The 19,186-nt window shown below is 38.6% G+C and overlaps 1 long non-coding RNA gene across 5 annotated transcripts in view; it reads right to left on the bottom strand.

Moving 5' to 3' along the window:
- Positions 1-19,186, bottom strand: part of LOC140521124 (uncharacterized) — a 189,383-nt gene that overhangs the window by 53,213 nt on the left and 116,984 nt on the right. For all 5 annotated transcript variants that reach the window (XR_011972807.1, XR_011972804.1, XR_011972805.1 and 2 more), the window contains one exon: positions 12,817-12,877. This is a non-coding gene — a long non-coding RNA (uncharacterized lncRNA). The remainder of the gene's footprint in view (positions 1-12,816; positions 12,878-19,186) is intronic.

Raw genomic sequence — 19,186 nt, 5'->3', positions numbered from 1 at the left:
TTATTTAACACAGAAGCCTAAGGGAAGACAGGATGGCTGTCTTCTCATATTAAAAGGGTTGTTTTGTGGATGAAAGATTACATTGATTCTTTGTCATTCCAGAACTAGTGCCAAACGGTGAAAGGAGATGATATTTGGCTCAATATAAAGAAGAAACTTTCTAACAATTCAAACTGTCCAAGAATGGAATGTACTATTAAGTTTCCTGCCACTGGGAGTGTTCGAGGAGAGGATGGATGGCCATCTGACCCAGATGTCAGAGGAGGGATTCCAGCACAGCTCAAATACCACCTCCCCCACAGTCCAGACTTTTCACCTAGATGACCTCAGAGGTCCCTTCCAATCCAGAGCTTCTACAATGATTTGTTGTTGGCGCATTTACTTGCGTTCAAGTTATACTTTGAGGTGCTTGAAAATGGTTTGGCTGGACCCAAGGGACTCCTTCTGGCTCTCGTTCTATGATTCTGTGAAAGATTCTCCAGGAATCTTATTTTGTCTTTTTTTTTAAAGAAAGGTAATACAAAACAGTTCTATTTAGCAAACATTTATGAATGGAGGCACCAACTTTATCCATCATTGTACATGATTCCAACTCAGGAAGATGGTACATACCTGTCCATTTACCAGTGCCTTAAAATGCAGTCCCTCTATTAATTGTTTCCTATACATTCTGTACATAGCTTGACTGTACGTATTTGTTTGCCTGTGGTCTTCTCCATTAGATTGTGAGCTCAATTGACTGTCTATTCATATCTCTCAATCACACTTATTAATTACATTGCCTTTATTCTCAATAAGCATTTATTAAGTGCTTATTATTTATTAAGTATTATGCCAGGCTCTGTGCTGGGTGCAGGGGATATAGTGATAAAAACTAAATTGTCTCTGCCCTCAAGAGACTGACATTCTCCTGAGAGGATACAACACAAATCAATAAACATTTATTAAGCACCTACTGTGTGTCAAACATTGTGCTAAGTACTAGGGATACAAAAAGAGGAAAAAGACATTCCCTATCCTGAAGGAGCTCACAGTCTAATGGGGGAGAGAACATGCAAACAAATATATGTAAGGCAAACTATTTACAGGATAAACAGGAAGTAATTAAAAGAGGGAAATCACTGGGATTAGGAGGGGTTGGGGAAGGTTTCTTATAAAAGATGGAATTTTAGTTGGGATTGAAAGGAAGCCAGGGAGGTCAGTAGGTGGAGCAGGGAGAGCACTGGGGGACAATGGGGGACAGAAGGACAAAAATGCCCAGAGCTGAGAGATAAACACAAGTAAGTGGAATAAACCAATACAAAGTCATTACAAGTGATAGAGAATACTATCAGCTATGGATAGAGAGGAATCAGGAAAATCTGTGTGAGAGAGAACACCTGGGCTGTGCTTAGAAGGTTTCCAGGAATTCTAAGAGGTAAACTGAGCAAATGGTGTAGCACAGACCTTCGGGAGCAGATACAGGGAGGCAGGTCATAGAATGTCTATAAGGGTAACAATGACCAACCAGCCAGTTTGACTGGAAGACTAGAGAGGGCCTGAAGGGGAGAAATCTCACTTCACTTCACTCCTGACTCTTTGGACTTTTCCACCCTCTGCCCAGCAGCCTTCTCCCCCTGGAGAGACTTCCACTCCTGGAGCCCTCCCCTCTGATGGCATCAGGTCACCCAGGCCCCCTTCTGTCACGACTACATTCTAAACTCCAGGTGCTTTTCCACCTCCTTCATAGCGCACCAGCCCCTCTTTCCATCTCCCTCCTGTGGGTTATCTTCCTCTAATAGAATACAAGCTCTTGAGAATAGAGACCTTTTTGGTTTTTTGCTTATATTTGTACACCCAGAATTTAATACATATTTCTGGCACATAATAATTACTTATTACATAATATTTATTATATATTATATGTAAATATATTATATATAAATATATAATACCTATTATATATAAATATACTATATATAATAATTAATTAGTGTTATGTCCATCCATTCTTTCATCTGTCTATCTGCTTCTTATCTCTGCTTCTCTTTCTCTGTCTCTTTCAATTTGTCTGCTTCTCAGTCACTTTTGGTCTATCTCTGTCTCTCTCTGTCTCTCGCTCTCTCTCACACACACACACAAACACACACATCCACACACAATAAGACTGGGAAGGTTGGTAAGAGTCAGATTTTAGAGAGCTTTAAATGGCAGAAAAAGAAGACTGTATCCTAGAAGTAACAGAGAATCTCTGAACATTTTTTTCGGTTAGGCAGTGATATTATCAAACCTATGCCTTAAAAATATCACTGGGATACCTATATGGAGAAAGTAATTAGGCCCACCCACATCAGCTCAGCCCCTTCCTGAATTATTTTCCATTCTGTATTAGCGGAATCTGAGTTGCAAGGGTTTTGTCATTCATAATGATTGCCTCTTATGGTGTCCCCACCCCTTAACACAATGCTTTTCACACAGAAGGTGCTTAATAAATGTTGATTGGTTGACTTTGTATCTTCCAGGAGAATGTCAGTCCCTTGAGGACGTAGACTATTTAGTTTTTATCTTTATGTCCTCAACATCCAGCACAGCGCCCCGCACATATACTGATTGTAAAAAGGACCAGCTAACTCAAAGGAGACAAATTACCAAGCCAAGACCCCAGGAGGTATACTATTCAGCTTGCTGGAACTGGACCCACATTTGATCATAGTCATCTGGCCATTCTCCTTAAGTTTCATTGATGGAAACTATAGAAAATAGAAAACAAATGATGTAAATATCTTCTAACAGATTCCCAAAGGAGTGTCCTGATTTTTGCCAAGTGATACAGTTACAAAGACTCTCCTTGGAACATTCCTCTCTCAAATGGGCAGTTTTATTGCTTGGTTTCATTTCCCAGCCCAGTACTATTCTCTTCACTGATTCCCCCATATTCCTTAAATGTATTAACATGTCAACTTCTTATCATTCATCATATTTACAGGCATGTTCCCTATTTTCCAGAGGCAACTTTTTCTATTACATCTGTTTTAGGAATGGTCTCATTACTTTCATAAGCTTACAAACTTTCATTATTCCATTAAGAACACCCCTCCTATCACCCATTGAACAGGATTTAGTAAGAGGAATAAAATATGTTCATTCACCAGGGATCAAGACATTCTTCCCAAAGCTGATCATATAAATAATAGAAATTCTCCAGGGATCTTGACCAGAAAATATCAATAAAAAATGAAATCAGGTCTTCAGACAGTAGTGGCAGCCTCTGGAAGAAAATTTCCTGACTAATTTTCAGCCCATTAAAACTCACCACAAAGGGATTCTCCAGGAACATGCCCTCACCTTCAGTTTCACCATCTACATTTTGATTGACTGAGAACATTCCTAACCCATTAAGTATCTTTTGGATTGAAGTCAATCCTGTCTGGAAGTGAGGAAATTGCATATAGAAGCAAATCACCTGCATGAATGAATCCTTGGGAAAATATCTATAATGTGGACACCTGCCTAAAACTTGATTTCATGTCAGAGAATGTTGCCTTAGTTATCTCATAGCTAGGGGAGAACTGGACCTTTCTACAGATGCTCATCTTGTTCTTCGAGGGAGGAAATTTCCCTGAGGGCAAAGGGTATAGTGTTTCTAGGTGTGAGTAGATCTTGACTGATAATCACAATGCTAATTGACTTTACCAGAAAGCTTTAAATTTGGCAAAATACTTCACAGTGATTATCACCTTTGAGTCTCAAAATTATCTTGTTGGGTATATACTACAGATATTGTTATACCCATTTTATAGATGAAAAAATTGGGGCTCAGGAAAGTTAAGGTCTTTGCCCAAGATCATACAACTAGTTAGGCATGATTTTTGAGCCCAGGTCATCCTGATTCTAAGTCCAGAGCTCTATCCACTGTACTACCTGTTGTTATCTTGAGAACCGATCAAATATGAACCATGGAGACGTTTTTGGTTCCTGAGTACCCAGGACAGCAACCAACATAATTGAGTGACTTTCTCTTCCCATACTTGTAGAAGGGCTATACTTTCAAGGGAAGGTCAGAAAATCACACAAGACAAAAACACTAAATACCTTTTTCCTCTCTCTTTCACCTCAAATCATTAGTTGTAATTTGCCGTTGGAGGGCAGGAACATAAGTGGCCTTTCTCTTATCTCTGTGTTGTGAAAGGCATAATTCAGCAACAGTTGAGTACTTGGGACCTATCTTTGTTCAGTCATAAGTCCTGATAATGACAGATATTCTCTGGTGTTTTGTCCAGATTCATCTTAAGTGATTTAGGAGAACTGAATATTCACCTTGTCCAGTGGGAGATGATTCCATTGTCTAGACCTAGGAGGTCACATAGTTTAAGAGTTCAGCTCATATGTACCTTTAAAAAAAATTTAGTTCATAATTCTTTTGCCTCAGAAATTAAACTCAATACCCCAAATGATTGTGCCTTTAGTAAATGAAAATGCTTTTACTAAATCATCATCACTTAAGGAGGGGGACTCACTTCTAGGTAGAGTTTCAGAGCTCAGCAGGACCATATAAGATTAGGAAGCCAAAATCAGGTAGTGTTGTGACCTTGACTATTTGTATGACTTGATTTGATGCCTCATAGTTTTGGTGGTTTGTTTTTTTCCTAGTGGTAAGTGTTCTCTATCCTACTGCTCCCCTCCCCTCCCATCTCCTGCCACCCCCACCTCCATGGCTGACATGTTGGTGCATCTACCAAACCTCCTCCTAATTCAGCTTCTTGGGCATGGAGTCAGGAAGACTCCAGTTCAAATCCAGCCTCAGACACTTATAAATTATAGGACCCTCCTCAGCAAGTTATTTATCCTCTGACTCAGTTTTCTCAACTGGGAAATTGGTACTATAATAGCACCTACCTCCCAGGGTTGTTGTGAGGATCAAATGAGATTATAATTGTAAATTTAGTCCAGTGCCTAGTATATAGTAAATACTTAACAAATATCGGCTCCATTCCCCCTCCCCCTTCCTCTTTTCTATCCCTGCTTCTGTTAGGTACTGGACATATGCATAAATATCAAATGATATGTATAGCAGGTAACACTCAGTGCCAGAACTCAAGCTCAGGACTCTTGACTCTTTCCAAGATAAACTGTATTGACCTTCCAACATGTTCTTATGTGACTATGCATGGTATGTATCTATGACAGTCCTCATTAGGACCCAGTTTGTGGTGATGGGGCATTTTAATCAATGATTTGGAGAAAAGAACAGATGGCAGGCAGGCTCTTCACATTTCCCAATGACCCAAAGCTGGCAGGAATAGCAAACACACTGGATGATAAGGTGACTGTGGTTTCAATCTCATATATAACTAGCTCCCTGCAGCTGCATATTGACTTAGAAAACAACAAATTAACATTATCTACGTTGTACTGTATTTTTGTTTATTTTGTTAAATATTATATTAATAATATATAATATATAAATATAATGTTAAATATTTCCTAATTATGTTTTAATCTGGTTCCTGCTGTGTTCAAGAGTGGCCACAAGTTTTACACCTCTGCTCTAGATCATTGTGCTGAATCAGGTACTATATCAATAAGAATAAATGTAAAGTTTTGCACTTTGGTACATACTTAGGCTCTTCTACTCTCTTTCTTGCAAGATTACTCCTCATGAGTGTGGTTCTCTTTGTATTGTCATAGCCAAGAAAATTAGGAGCACATTTATACCCAAGCCCACTTGAGAGAAATTTCTGTGAAATAAGGGACCTTGATCTCATTTTTAAAAAAGGTTTTCTGTCATACTTTAAGTTACACAATTGAGTTATGACATTCTCTCATAATATCTTGACTTTAATCATTTTTATATCAAGATTGGTAATATTCCTTACCTAGTGTTTTGTATTTAATTCCACAAATCCAAGATGGAGAAGGTATAGACAGACAGTTGATGTTTGCCTTCATTCTTTTAGAGGACCATGACATCAGGAAGGTGATGCTATGACTTGCAAGTGAATTGGATTTAAGTGAGGCAGGGCTGTGCAAAGTCACCAGTCTCACCAGTTCTTCTGAAAAGCATATAGGGGTTTAGGGAGTTGTCAAGCTCAGTAAGTGTCAGAAGGGTGATATGGCAGACAAAAATGCTAATGTGATCTTAGCTTCCATTAGGAGGCCATAGCTTAAGGGAACAGGAAAGTGAGAATGCCACTGTATTCTGCTCATCAGACCTCAACTGGAGAATTCTGATCAGGTCAGAGCACCATGCTTTAAGTTGGAGGGTGTCTAGAGGGTGTCTGGAAGATGGCAACCAACATGGTGATTGCCCTAGAATTCATGACATATGAGGATTAGTTTAAAAAAATGGGCATATTTAGCCTGATGAAAAGAAGGTTCAAGGGGAACATGATACTTGCATTCAAGTATTTGAATGGCTGTCATATGGAGTTACTGTCATTTCTTCCTTTTGGTCTTAGAGGGTAGAATTGGGAGCAATGAATGGAAGGTGACAAAAGGCAAACTGAGACTTCATGTCGAGAAAAATGTTCTGATAATTAAAACTGTCCAAAATTTGAGTAATTTTCCTCATAAATTAGCAGGCATCCCCTCCTAGGAGGTCTTCAAACATCAAGTATGTAATAATGGTGATTTCTTTATGTGTAGGATCGATGAAATGGTCAATTAAATCCCTTCTTATTTGGTGCTCTTATTTAGTGACAATGTGAACAGAATTGTTCCCTGCATAAATGGCCCTTATGGAAATCATATTTAGTTTCCTTACTTTGTTAATAGCATTCATAATCAATTCCCTAACAATGTGTTGGAATACTTAGGTTCATCACAGAGATGTCCTTGCTGTGTTACAGATCAGGTATCAGGCTGATGTCAGTTCTATCTGTCATCTTTTGGTTCGTGGTGTGGAAGGTAAAGGAAGGAGGAAAATGGTCACAATCATGGTGGGAAATGGAAGGAGGCTGGTGTGTGTGTGTGTGTGTGTGTGTGTGTGTGTGTGTGTGTGTGTGTGTGTGTGTGAACAGATGACTGCATCAGTGCAAATCTATCCCCACTGTTGAGAAAACAATTCAAATCACATCTTTCTGAAAGTGTCAATAGCATCACTTCATTTTTGAAATGTGTCAAAATTTCCTGCTTTCTTAAAAAACATTTTCTTGACCCTGCCATTCCCTCAAGCTCTTGCCCTATAGATCTTCTGTCTTTCGCAGCTAAACTCTTAGCCAAGATTGTCTATGTTTGTTATTTTTATTTCCTCACTTCCCACTTCTCAGTCCCTTGCAATCTGGTGTCTGACCCCACCAGTCAGCTGACATGATGTTTCCAAGGTTACCACTAGTCTCAACTGCTAAAAAAAAAACAAAAAAAAAACAACAATTTTCCTTTTTCAGGATTCATCCTGCTTGAGCTCTCTGACACTACAGACACTGTCAACCCTGCCTCTTTCTTTCTAGATTCTCTCTCTCTCTCTCTCTCTCTCTCTCTCTCTCTCTCTCTCTCTCTCTCTCTCTCTCCCTCTCTCTCTCTCTTTCTCCCTCCTTCCCTCCTCTGTCTCTGTCTCTTTGTATCTGTCCATCTTTTTCTCTCTCCTTGTTACCTCCAGGCATCCTCTGTGAGATCATAGTCTATGTACCACTGTACCACTTACCAAGTGTGGGTCCTCCCCAAGGTCCTCAAATGGCTCTTTTTTTTCCTAGTCTCTCCTTCTTAGTAATCTCATCAGTTTCATGTATATGAAGATACCTTCATTTGCTCTGCGAAACTTTTCTGCTTTAAACATGTCCATTGCCTTCAGTTTATAGTCATGGAACTTGAACTCAAGACCCTTCACCAATCTCTTTGCTGTTTTTTTTGGACATTTTCCAGTTTATCATGGTCTTTCTTAAAATGTGCCTCTGAGTATTGAACACAATTATTCCAGAGGAGATCTGATGAGGGCAAAGAATTCCTTTCTTGAACTGTAATCTCATGTTACTCAAATTCAACATGTCCAAAACAAGCCCTTTATATTTTCCATGAAACCATCCCTCTTCCAAAGTCCTCTTTTAGTTAAGGGACTCCCTGTCCTGCCAGTGACTCAGATGGGCAGTTTTGGAATTATCATTGATTCTGCCCTCTCTCACAAACCACAGAGCCAATCACTGGCAAAGGGCCCAGTAGATCATAGTTGTTTGTTTAATAAATGCTTGCTGACTTGGTTTAAATTTCTAAGTCGTATAAATTCTGCCACAATCTTATGTTCAACCTCTTCTCTCCACTCACTTAGCCACTGTATTAATTCAGGTCCTCATCATATCTTGCCTAGGCTATGAAAGCAGCTTGCTAATAGGTTTCTCCATTAACCAATCCATATCCACACAGCTTCCAAACTTACTCTCACCTTAGTGGATATGCCAAACCTTATGATTCCTCCCCCTCAAACCTCCCATAGTATCCCTTCTTCCCACCCCCTCCACAGAAGACCTTACATCTTATTTCACCAAAAAATTCCCCAGCTATGTTCAGCAGCACATAACTTTTTATTGAGGTGAATTAAATTGAAAAGTAAACTTACCATTCTACTTGTTTGACACTATGGGATATGGCTGGACAATAGGCAGAAAGGATTTTAGACTTGGAATCACTAGACTTTGGTTCTAATTTTATTTCATAAAATTAATAATAATAATATCTAGCAATTATCTAGCACTTAACAAATATTATGCTTTGTTTTCACAACAACCCTAGGAATAAGGTGCTACCCTTATCCTCATTTCATAGACAGAAGAAACTGAGGCAGCATTAATAACTAGATTGAGTGACTAGCCCAGAGTCAAATATCTAGTACATGTCTGAGGCAGGATTTGAACTTGGGTCTTCTTCACTCCGGGTCTGTTATTTTGAACAATTAATGACTTCTCTGAACCTCTTTTTCTGTATTTGTAAAATGAGAGATTGATATAGGTGACCTATGCAGTTCTTTGGGACTCTCAATCCTGTGATTCTGAATTGTAGGAGAAGGGAGACTGGTGGTGTACTTTGGTCTATTTTGTCAAGCTCACGTGTACCTCGCCTGATGGAAATATTTGGAATACACTCATCTGACTGTTGTCCAAACCCTTTCTCAGCCCTCACCAGTACATGGTGGGCAGTGGTTACTCCTGCTCACCATTGCCCATCAACCTTTGAAACGGGATTTGGTCTAGTCTACATATCATTTCTTCCCTGAACAAATACTTCCTGTCTTCAGGAGGAAAGGGTCCTCACTGGTTAGGTAGTGGAAGTCAGGCCAAGCTTAGACTTTTGCTGTGAATAATCCATGAAGTGAATATTTCATATATGGCTAACCAAGAGTGGACTTTTTAAAAAATTAATTGCTTCGCTGTGAGATCAGGGAATGTAAATCTGAGAATGAGTCAAAGGAGAAGGTCCTTTCTGTCTGGTTACTGACAACTCTTTCAGGGTTAGCTGCATGTTCCCATCACCTGCTTATAGACATAAAACTTTAAATCTCTTCTGTTTTTGTTTCTATGCAAAGAACCTCGTACAGTACCTGGTGCTTCGTAGGATGCTTGATAAATGTTTGTGATTGAATAATAACAACAATAATAATAGAATTAATGGTCAACTAGTTAATTCTTCATGAATAATTGCTAATAAATGGTTGCTAATAAATTAATAAAAAGCATTGATTGATAATAGAATAATAATTATTAATCACAGTGATAATAATTCATATTTTTATAACACTTAAAATTTTGCCAAGTGCTTCCTTTATGACAATGCTGTGAGTTGGGTAGTGCAAGATATTTTTTCTTTTTTCAGAGAAAGTTCCAAATTTGAGGAATCATATCCTTCCAACACAGGCTATCGTCCTGATTTTACAAATAAGGAAAAAACGTCTTTAAGCCAGAGGTTTTTGACCTAAGGGGTTTGTGGAGAGATTTTAGAGGGTCTGTGAATGCAGATAGGAAAAAATGGCATTATCTTCATTAACCTCAACTGAAAATGAGCATTTTTTCCAGTTCTTTCAAAGCATCATTCTTATAAAGGACCAATCGACTTCACCAGAATGTCAAAGGGGTCCATGACCCAGAAAGGGTTATGCCCTCCTACTTTAAGTCATCTAAGTTAATAAATTTATATGATCATAAATCATGAATTCAGACCCAGGATAACCTTAAAGGTCATTGAGTCCAGTGAGGGCCATGCTGAAGCCAGATTTTTTTGACTGGTTAAATTTGTATGAGAATTTATAATTCAGAAATGAGCAGACACTATAAATTAAGACAATTTATTTTATTGATTGACTCTAGACTCAAGAAAGTGACAGAGAAAATAGTAGTAGTTCAGATTAAACCTAAAAACATGTTGGTCATACAATTTGAAGGGGAGAGTATATTGTTAAACTCTTCTCCAACACAATCCTAAATCCAATTACCTCATTTTAAGGATGAATAAGAGAAGGCTCAGAGAGCTTAACCAGCTGAACCAAGGATTTATCAGTAGTGAATGGCAGAGTCAGAATTGGAACCCAGGTTTTCTGTCTCTAGACTCTACTTTTTCCCCTATACTACAGTGGAAGATTTGAACCCCTTTCTCCTGACTCCAAGTCCTTCAGTCTTACTCCTACACTACATTGCCTTTTAAAGAAAATGCATTAATTAACTCTCCTTCTTGTATATTTTACATGTGAGGAAACTGAGGACCAAGTGGTATGTGCCTTATTTGCGATCAAACAATGGCAAAGCTAGGTTTCTTGATTTTTTTGCCAAATACACTTTCCTCCACCCCTGCCCTGGTCCTTAGTCAACTCCCAGGTAGGCTCCATAGGTCTACATAGCATTTAAGGCAGTGTGATTCTTCCACATAGTGTGACAGATGCTCAAGGAGCTTCCATCCTGCCATGACCTCTTAGCATCTATAAATCATGCCACTCCTCTGTCCTCTTTTCTTCCCCCTCTTAACCAGGTGCTTAATTTCTGTATGGTTTGGGGATAAATCACAGGGCTGATTTGACATGGAGATCTACGGCCCATCATGCTAACTTCAGTCTTTGCCATTTTGTTCTTTCCCCAATCTGGTACAGATGTGCTCTATTTAACAGAGGCTGCAAGAAATCATTTTAATAGGTATGCTCTTTTAAGAAGAGCAGGAGTTGTCTCCTGCGTGAGCCCAGTTTAACCACATCCAAATCTGGTAAACTGAGAATGATCTTTGGCCCCAATCATGGGGTGTTTAATTTAGGTGGAAATTTAGACTTTTAAGGTTTCTGGTTTTGTCTATCCCTCTCCCCTCCCTTTTCAATTCAATAAATATTTATTAAGGGCCTTCCACATACAAGTCACTCTGTTAGAAACTCACAAAACAACCATTAGTCCCTGCCCTCAAGGAGATTTTTAATTAAAGCCAAATCTGTATGGCAGTCAATCAACAAGTACTTATAAGTGCTTACAACAGGCCAGGAACTGAGACAACTTCTGGGGATAGGAAAAAAATCCCTACCCTCCAGGAGGTTACTTGCTGACTTCAACCACTCAAGAACTTTGGATTTGACTGTGCAACATGGGAGACATTGGCACAGGACCGCTCAGCATGGCATGCCCACATCAGAAAGGGTGCTGTGCTCTTTGAGCAAAGCAGGATTGAAACAGCACAAAGTAAACGCAGGATGCTCAGATTTGGGATATCCACCACAAATATTCATGTGGACTATCTGTGCCCAATGTGTGGTAGAGCATTCTGAGCTCATATTGGTCTGATCAGCCACAGTCGGACACACTGAAATTTCACTTTATCATGGTGATGTCATTTTGGTCCTCTTCAAAGACAAAAGACAACAGCCACCACCATACAATATAAAGGAGAGGTGACATCTAGGGAAAGCCACTAGTATTGCAAGGGGACCACAAAAGGCCTCCAGCTGAAGATGAGATTTAAGCTGAGTCTTAAAAGAAGCCAGACAACTTTATAGGGAAGTTTTAAAATATCAGATCCAGAAAACTGAGTGACTCCAACAGCAAAACCAAAGGAAATCTCCAGAAATCTGGAGGATAGAGACAAAGGACCAGGAGCCTTTTAAAGTTAGGTTTAAAGAGAAATATGATTGTGACCATGGGAGGGTTGACTGGGTATAGGTGTGCACAAGGATTTCTTTGTCTTTAATTGAAGAAAGGGAATTCACTTTCGTGGTTTTCCCCTCTTCCTCTGGGAGGCTTAAGCACCATCTTTTTTCTTTCTCATTTCTGTGATGGGAGCTCTTTTTTTTTTTTTTTTTTTTTACATTTCAGAACAAATACCTTGTAAAGATTGAAACGTCATACCCATCCAACATGGAGAAATAGGAAGAAAGCCAACTGACTGGGAGTCTACGTGTAAAATCTACTCCCCACCCTTTCATGGTGACAAAGGTATGTATGTGTTGCAAGAACAGGTGATCTCTCCCTGGGGTCTGAGCCAGGAATTAAAAATCATTTCCCCATGCCTAAAGAATCTGCAATGGATATCCTCCTTCTAGTTACCAACCCAGTCATTGGTTTCCCCTTCTCTTTATTTCTTTCTCCTTTTGCCCTCCTGTTTCCTTTTGCCTCCTCAGGCTTTCTCCTTCTTCCTTTTCCTCTCTTTCATTTCCTTTCTCCTTCCTACTCTTTTTTCCTTCTTCCTTTCATCCCTTTCCCTCCTTCCTTTCTTTTCTTTTTCCTCTCTCCCTCACATCTCCTCTTCCATCCCTTCTAATCCATCCCCCAGTTTTTCTGCTCCTTTGTGTTGGTTTTGGCAGGAAAAATATCAGGCAAGGTCTTTGATTTTGAAAAGAAAATCAGAATAGCTTCTCACATAAACCACAGAAATGTTGAACTCCATTACCTGAAACTCTGTGGATAATTGTTGGGTGGGGCTGTCCTCAGAAAGCAATTTTCATCTCTCCCTGTGAGTTAAAGCCAGAAGAAAAAAAAAATGTTATTGTAGCAGCCTATTTCCTGAGCTGATACAAAAGCTGAAACAGCCCCTGAACTAAAATTAATTTTCCCCTCCCCCTGTAGCAGCCTGATCGGGGGCCTCAACTTGGGGTGGGAGAAGAATCAAAAAGTATGAATCAGCAGACAGTGACTCCAGTGGAGAAAACATGAACTTTAGACAAGTTAATTCACACAAGAACATAGATTGAAGAACTAAAAGAAACCCCCTCCTTTTACAGTTAGGGAAACTGAGGTACAGACACACAAAGGGACTTGTTCAAGCTGCACTGGTCTAAGTGAATTTGAGCCCTGACTCCAAATCTAGTACTTTCCCCCCATACTTCATGTGGTAGGAAACAGAGTAAAATGAGACTAACATAGTGGGGCAGTCATGTTAAGATCCGTGGGAAGCCATGGTTTTCTAATTTAGATCACGTCCCTCATTTTCTCTGAGAGCTCAGAGCCTGCCTCTCCTACTAGCCCTTGGCAAACTGAGATGAGCATGGCTTCCAGTGTGATGTACCCTGCCTGGTTATCTCAAGTTCCAAACCTAGAGAAAAAAAGATAATTCAGATGTTCATATTATAAAATGCTCGACTTAAATGCAACTACTTATTTACTTAAAATGACAAATCAAAAAGATTCAAACTTTTTAGAACAGTGTAAACATTCTCCAATCTGGACACATCCAATTCCAGACTTGCTTCAGTAGCAAATCTGAACCCAGTATCTGCATCATTGTGCTTACAGTGAAGCAGAACTGAGGCTCTGATATTTGTTAGTTGGGTAAGCTTACATAAATCATTTAACTTCTCTGAAACTCAGTTTCTAGATCTGTAAAAAGTGGATAATGATGTTTATATTACTTAACTCAAAGGATTTCTGTGAGGAAAGTAAATTGTAAATTTTAAAGCACTTTTATTAGAAACATTGTTCTAAGTCACTCCCCTTCCTCAAAGATCCTTGATGGTTCCCTGTTGTTTTTCCGATAAAATACAAATTTCTCAGCATTTAAAGACTTTCACAGGCTTGCTTTATTCTACCTTTCCTGGCTTATTACATTATTCCCTTTGACATTGTCAATAAAAACATTCTACTTGCTGTCCCCTCTGCCTGACGTGGGGTAGCTGGATGGTTCAGTGGATAGAGCACCAGGCCTGAAGTCAGGAAAGCTCATCTTTCCAAGTTGAATTCTGACCTCAGACACTTGCTGTGTGACCCTGGGCAAGTCACTTAACCCTGTTTGCCTCAGTTTCCTCCTCTGTAAAATGAGCTAGAGAAGGAAATGTCAGATCATTCCAGTATCTTTGCCAAGAAAATTCCAAATGGGGTCACGGAAAGTCAGACACGATTTAAAGCACTGAACAACAAAAATGCCTAGAGTGCAATATCTCTTCTCCACCTCTTAGAATTCTTAGCTTATTTCAAGGCTAAATTCAAGTTCCTCCTCCTATAAAAAACTGTTCCTGATCCATTGTACTATAGTGGATAACGATGAACTAGAGGTCAGCAAATCCCTGGTTGTAATCATGCTTCAGAAAATAATGTATGATATGTTATAATATTTTATTATATTTATACATAAATATATAATATTTATATACGAAGTACATATTTGTATTATATTATAAAATAATATTTTTATATCGGTGTACAGTATATAAATATACATTTAGCATATTTATGTATAATTTATATTACATAAATAAATGACAAGTAATGTAACACATACATACATAATGCTTTGCAAAACATAAAGCATTGCATAAATGCCAGTTATTATTATTAATACACTTAGTAGTTGGTGCTCTCTCCCTCTTCAAACTATCTGGTATTTACATGGTGCATCCCCTTAGCAAATGTAAGCTCTTTGAGGGCAGGGACTAATTTTTTTTTTTCATTTTCATTTCTTCATTTCGACTTTGTCTCCCCAATTCCAAGTATAATACTTGGCAAGAATTTTAATAGAGTTATTAAAGGCAGTGCATTGTAAGGAGAGGGAAACCACTGAATATAAAATTAAAACACCTGGTTTCCAGTCCTGACTCTCTTACTCACTGTCAATCAATCAACATATCTACCGTGTGCCAGGCACTGCATTAAGCATTGGGGATACAAAGAGACACAAAAGACAGTCCCTTCCCTTAAGGAGTCTACAAACTAATGGGGGAGAAAACGTTCAGATAGTATATAGTAAACAAACTATATGTAGGATAAATAGGAAATAATTAAAAGAGGGAAAGCCCTGGGATTAGAGGGGTTGGGAAGGCTTCCTGCAGAAAGAGGGATTTTAGCTGGGACTTCAAGGAAACCAGAGGTCCATAATCAGAGTATTCCAGGCACGGGGGACAGCCAGAGGGAATGCCTAGAGAAGAGACATGGAGGGTCTTGTTCATGGAACAGCCCGGAGGACAACATCATTGGATGAAATACTCTGTGTTGGGGGATGGTAGGTACTACTTAATCTAACACAAGTCATTTACACTCACAGAGCTGGAAGGAACTTCAGAGGTCATTTGTTCCAACTGATCTATACCTGACACAAGTGTCTGCTCTATTACATAACCCATTATGTAATATGTAGTCCTCCAGTATTTGCTCAGAAACCTCCAATGACTTCTCCAGCAGTCCATTCTAGTTTTGGATAACTTTGATTGCTAGGAATTTCCTTTTCTTTAAATTAAGCCTAAATCTACATCTTTGCAACTCATATGAATATCATTTTTCTCTTCTGGAGCAAGTAGTACAATTTCTTAAGGCTTTCATGTTGTTACTGTAGCTGTTCAGTCACGTCTAAATCTTCATGACCCCATTTAGGATTTTCTTGGCAAAGATACTGGAGTGGCTTACCATTTCCTCCTCCAACTCATTGTGCTGATGAGGAAACTGAGGCAAACAGGGCAAAGTAACTTGCCCAGGGTCACACAGGTAGTATTTAAGGTTGGGTTTGAACTCAGTTCTCCCTAACTTCAGTTCTGGGGCTGTATCCACTATACCACCTAGCTGCCTCATTCTTTCATGGGAAGCTCTTCAAATGTTTGAAAACAGCTATTGTCACCCTCCTACACCTCTCTTATCTAGATTAAACACCTCCAGTTCTTTCAACCAATTCTTATATGGATTGAAGGCTTTTCTCCATCTTGATCATCCTCACAGATAGTCACAGATCATACATTTAGAATTGGAAAAGATTTTAAAGGTCATCTAGTCCAATTCCTTCATTTTAGAAATGGTTACAATGAGAACCACAGAGGTTAAATGACCTGCCCAGTATGCTCAAAGGTCTTAGCATCTAGATTCATAAAGAAAAAATTAACTGAATTACAATAAAACATACTAAATACATAATGGCAGGAGATTTCAATGAACTCTTAGTTTTGGACAAATTTAACAGGAAAAACATTTTTAAAAGGGAAAATATAAAATGGAACAAACTGCTGGAGAAACTAGAGATAAAAGACTTATGGCATCTTCTAAATCAGACTGCTATAGAATATAAATATTTCTTAGTACCACATGGAACTTTTACAAAAATTGACAATGTTTTAGAGTACAAAGATATTGCAAACAAATGTGAAAAGACAGAAATATTGAACACATTCCTTACAGACCATAATGCAATAAAAATAGTAATCAGTTTAGGGAGTACAAACAAAATATTCAGACTCAAATGGAAATTTAACAGGGAAATCCTAAATAATGAATAAGTAAAAAAAAAACAAATCATAGAATCAATTAATTATTAATTATATGAAAGAAAATAATAAGGAAGGGGTAATATTAGGGGTGGGGCTGCCAGCAAAAAAAGAGAGAAGCAAAGTGTGAATGGGGCCGGTCTGATATAGTGAACTACATAAGAGACTCCCCAATCAGATCAGCAGTATCTTCAGGCAGGAGTTCTGGAGCTGAAAAGGTTAAGTTTTCAGGGTATAGTCTCTGGTTCAGGTGGCAAGATGGCTGGCGATCAGATGTCCAGGGAATGACTATTGACTCATAAGGAGTGTGTAGTCAGCTAAAACCCTGAGATCATTTGCAGATGAGCTCTTGCTTAGACATATTCTCCCCATCTTGTGCTTATGGCACTGAGTTTTTTCAACACAAGTATAAGCATCAGTATAATCACTATTAAATTCCATCTTATTAGATCCATCGCTATGTTAAAGTCTGTTGAGACCTTTTTGGATCGTGATTCTGTCATTCAGTGAACCAGCTTTGTACCATCTGTAGATTCAATATTCCCAGCTTTAAAAATTAGGGCATTAGGGAAGAAAAGGAGCTCTAAAATTCCTTCTAGTTCTATATGATTTTATAAATGGTGTTGTTGGTCTTCTGTGTTCAGAGGTGAAGAGTATGGTGGAGGTGCCCAGTTCAGGGGCATGGTTTTGAAGTCCTGAAATCAGGAACAGGAGTTAGGACGGGAATGAAGATTGCCCAGGTCCCCTCCGCAAAATCTTTGCCTCTGAAGAAACTCCCACATGAAGAAACTCCCTATACCCACAGCAGGGTATAGGCAACACAAAAGGATATTCTAGATTGAGAAGTCACAGAGGTAGGTGGATGTTCCAGGGAGAAGAGGCCCCAAGTATCACAGGAAGTTCTAGATAAGATGGTCAAAGAGCAGAAACATTCTAGGTGTAGATTAGGCTACTTCTGGAGACCACTCACGAAAGAGTTGGCAGTTTTGCTTTCATTGGGTGGCCAAAAAGAATGAGAAACATCTTTTTATGATGCTTGGTCACATTGTGTCTTGAAATACTTAGAATGAGCCTGAGCTAATAGATCACAAGTTAGGTCACATTAGTCTGTACATTATAATTCATTACATTCATCTTTTTAATTGTGCTATGTTATGGAAATGCATGTTTTATTCCATAAATTAAAAATAAATAAATTGTTACAGAAGATGAAGGAGAGAAATTCTTTAAAGAACTTGATAAGATTCTCCAAACTAAGTCACCATATACTCAATGACTAACGAGAAAGAGAGTATGGGAATGGATAGCAAACACCATGTTGGAAAATGTGGTTTCAAATTAAGAAATGAAAGTGATCAAAGCTTATAACCTACTCAACTATTTGCATAAAGATCCTTAATTAGTATGAGCAAATAACAAAGTAAATACCAATTAGATGAAAGGATAAAGATGAGACAAAGACACATCCACTTAAACTTGTCATTGACTGGTTCCCTCTCCAGTCCCCAAATTAGCAATACATAAAAATAAAGATATTAAGTTTATCACCAGTTCTTAGAGTGAATTCATGTTCAACTGTGTTACAGTAGAATAAGGTACAAAGAAGTAAGAAATCATCTTAATCAGCAAACACTTGATTTCTAAGATCTCCAATAATAGGTAGTGTTCAAAATAGTTAGCATATTGCTTTTAGGTTTGCAAAGTGCTTTACAAAGATTATTTCATTTGATCCTCACAACAACCCTGAGAAATAGATGGATGAGAAAAAATAGATTGGATGAAAAAAATAGATGGATGAGGAAGACAGAAGTTAAGTGACTTGGTGGGGATCACATAACTAGTAAGTGTTTAAGACTGTATTTGAACTCAGGTCTTCCTAACACCAGGACCAAGAAGTACTCTTTTCATTGAGCTACCTAACTGCTTCCTTTGTTTAGTATTTATAATCTTTCAAACTGCCTTTTCAGACTCATTATAGATTACTATCCTTCGCACACTCTAAAGTCCCTTCTGGTTGTTTCTCACACACGACATTCTCTGTACCTTTGCACTAACCTTTCCTCATGTCTGGAATCCATCCTCGCCTTACCTCTGCCTCTTAAAATACCTGGTTTTCCTCAAAGCTCAGCTCAAAAACCACCTTCTGCTTGGGGCCATTCCTGATCTCAAATGCTAGGACTTTTCCAAAATTATCTAGTGTGCATTCCTGAGAGAGAGAGAGAGAGAGAGAGAGAGAGAGAGAGAGAGAGAGAGAGAGAGAGAGAGAGTGTGTGTGTGTGTGTGTGTGTGTGTAAAATATAAATCCCTTCATGAATATATCTATGATCCTATGACTTTCATTTTTGTCTTTATAACTTAGAAGAGTGACTGGCACAGAGTGGATGCTTATTAAATACTTGTCAATTGATCATTAATTGATTAATTGGTCTCTTTGATAATGGGAAAGAGATGAAAGCCAAGGGCAGGATCAGTTTAGTATACAAGCTTATTTGCAAAACATTATGAAGGAAAATGAGTTAAGGCTATGAGTAGCCTCATTACCAAGCAGAAAGGAAAAGAAATTAACCTGAAGAGGACTTGGTA

This window comes from Notamacropus eugenii, chromosome 1, assembly GCF_028372415.1.
Source record: "Notamacropus eugenii isolate mMacEug1 chromosome 1, mMacEug1.pri_v2, whole genome shotgun sequence".
NCBI classification, from domain to species: Eukaryota; Metazoa; Chordata; class Mammalia; order Diprotodontia; family Macropodidae; genus Notamacropus; species Notamacropus eugenii.
Note: the sequence above shows the minus strand (reverse complement) of the source record. Positions and strands in the feature narration are given on the sequence as shown.